This window comes from Olea europaea, chromosome 15 (genome assembly GCF_002742605.1).
Source record: "Olea europaea var. sylvestris chromosome 15, O_europaea_v1, whole genome shotgun sequence".
NCBI lineage: Eukaryota > Viridiplantae > Streptophyta > Magnoliopsida > Lamiales > Oleaceae > Olea > Olea europaea.
In genome coordinates, this window is record NC_036251.1 from 16,683,182 (window position 1) to 16,686,475 (window position 3,294).

Consider the following 3,294-nt stretch of genomic DNA (forward strand, 5'->3'; position numbering starts at 1 on the left):
TGAGTCTCGTACGAGTTTAAAAAAAATAAAATTTAGCATAAAATTTTAAGATAAGAAAATTGTACTCAAATTATACTCTGAAAACTCAATTTCTATAATTCAATTTTTTTTAATGATGAAATGCTATAAATGAGCAATATTTTTATATTACATTTGGTACATAAAAGTTAATTGTTAATACATAAATTTAAACGCCCATTAAAATTTTCAGATACATGAATATGAATAAATTCATCTATAAATAACTCTAAATTCATGTAATTCAAGATTCGTCAAGTGCAAAATTTATTGAATCTAAATTAATGTAAATATTAATTAATTGAGAATTAATAACACAAATTTCATAAATGAGAATAAATTTTTAGTATTTATTACTTATCGAAAAATGAAAAGTATGGTATTATTGAAATAATTAAATTTTACGGGATTAAAATTAAAATCGTCCAAAAGATAATTCTCCCTTGATGTGATATTTCAATATATTATAGATTTTAAAATTACCTACATATTATTGGAAATAACATGTTTGACTCTCTTTAAATTAAGCTCGTGTTTGAAACAGTGTTTTTTTTTTTTTTTTCAAAAAATTGGAATTACATGTAAATTATTTTATTGAAAACTGTGTTTTTGATAAGAAAAAGAAAGAAAAGTGAATTATAATTTTAATGAGGTTCAAGCAGCTTCTTGATTTGACTTTTAGGGATGGTAAAAAAACCTGCCAGATTCGATACCCATAGAGCCCCACCCGATACATGCTCAATCGGGTATTTAGGGCGTGTACGGGCAACATCCGCCCCTCCCCCACCCCATTAATTAAATATATTTTTTTAAAAAAATTCAATATTTTAAATGAAAAAATTTACGAAATTTCATTAATTCTAATAAATTATGGCAACTAAAATTATTTACGAAATATGATAAAAAATAAAAACTTTAGTTTACAAAATATATTGGAATAATTCAACATTTAAAAATTAATTAATTAATTAAAAATTTTAATAATTATATTATTATCTCATTTTAATGAATATGGATAATAAAATGAATTATCAAAAACTTATAACAGAGAGAGAGAGAGGGGTACATAAACCTCGTCTCGCCTTAAACGGGTAACGAGGTGAGTACGGCGTGGGAAAATTCCTGATAGGGCTGGGGCGGGGCCACTTTGAGATAAAATTTATTTTGGAATAGTGATTTTGGAAAAATGTATCTTAAAAGATAATAACAAATTTTGAATTTATGTATTATATTAGAGTAATGTTATTTGCAGTCGCTCACTGCGGTAGTCGCCCTACGTGGTATACACATGGCAGGTGATTATTTGATGTATTAATATGGTAGTTTTTTTATTCATTAATGCATCAAATAACCACCTGCCATATGTATGCCACGTAGGGCGACTATCGCAGTGAACGACTGCAAATAGCATTATTCATAATATTATTTTAAGAAAGAATATGGTTGAATTTTGAAAAAATGTATTTTAAAAATAATGCGGTCCAAACTTATACTCATTTTCAATTATACATTCACACAATAAAATATTTTGCACATAAACTTAAAACTTTCTTTACTTTTTAAACATACATTCTGAAAATAATAATAAAAAATATATATCATTATTCAAAATATCATTTTTTCAAATTTTTCTTTATAATGACCATCAAACAAGGGCAAAGTACGTTAAGCACAAAACAATATATGTACACGATTTTATTATTTTAATATCAGATAATTCATTTTATCAACAACTAATTGCATTTATATTTATTTCGGAAAAAAAAATACTATAAAATAAAAATAGTTTCACCAAATTAATTTCACAAAATGGGTAATCCCGCTTGAACTCTGGACCACAAGAACTAGGAAGTCACGGACATTTTGGACTACATAAACAAATTATTGTCTCAACTCCTCTGTTTTTTTGTAACTTTTACACGTTTCCCATCAAACTTATTTTCCATTTTTATTTCAAATCAAAAGTCAATGAAATAGATGGCGTTTAACCATAGTAGTTGAGCTTCAACATTGAAAATAAGGGCTTGTTCGGTAGCAGGGGTGGATAGAAGCACGGGTTGTGTTCACCTCTGAAAATGTCTACTTTATTTTTATTTTTTTAAAGATAAATCAATGTATATTTGTATTGTAACCCATGTCCAAACTCAAAGCTGAATCTGTCACTATTTGGTACTGATTTTGAGAATTAATTTTTTTACCGTTAAAGAGAAAAATGAGTCGTGAGAAAAGAAGTAAAAAATGATGAGGGAAAAAGTGAAATAACAATAAAAAAATTTGATTTTTTGGAAGAAAAATTACTACCAAACATGGACTAAGGGTCTTTCCTACCTTGCAATACTTTTTGCCAATCCAACAAGCAAGGGATTTTCTTATTCGATGTGCCACCTCGAATTTTGTCTGAATTTGTTGTTCAAATTTTTAAGCTATTGGAATTCCACATTAATAAGTGTATTTAATATAATATAAAGAGGTGACTTTAACAATAAGTATTTGCTTCAAGGGAAGTGGGAAAAGATTCCTAACGTTAAAATTATTAAACCATACATAACTTCTTTTAGCAGAAAACAAAACAACCTTAATGGAATTATGCTCAATTAAGTTAAGGTTTAGTCGAAATATCACAGTAATAAATAGAACCTTAGAACATCTCCAAAAAAAATTCTCTATTTTTAAAGAATATATTCTACAATTTAAAAAGTATATGTAAATTTAAAGATTTAAAAATTTTAAGTACTCCAACATGCTTTTTTTTTTTTTTTTTTTATGTCAGACACTTAATTTTACTAATTTCAAAAAATATTTATTATTTTTTCTGTCTTTTATTTTCACTAACTTCTCTCCAAATTATTATGTTATTTTTCTCTATTGAAAATTAAAATACTTTGAACGCATTTAATTATAAGATCATTCACTTGTTATTCAGTTGGAGCATGATTTTAGGTGTCAACTCTTTTAGAGCCTGTTTGTGAGGGATTTTTTACTCAAAAAAATTTATTTTTTCACCGTTATTTCACTATTACAGTCGAAATTTTTAACTTCTTCTCTTACAGGTGGACTGACGTCTGGTAGGATAGTGATTATCCTATTGACTTGTTGTAGCAGATGATTCGCAAGAAAATAACGACAGAAAACGCCCAAAAAATCAGAGAAAATACTCTGAATTCAACTCAATATTATTAATAATCCAGAATGATCAAAACTAACCCACAAGCCGGGTTAAATAGCTGTGAAATGCGAAATTATGGGAAAATTACCAAAAATGGCAAAATCCCAAAA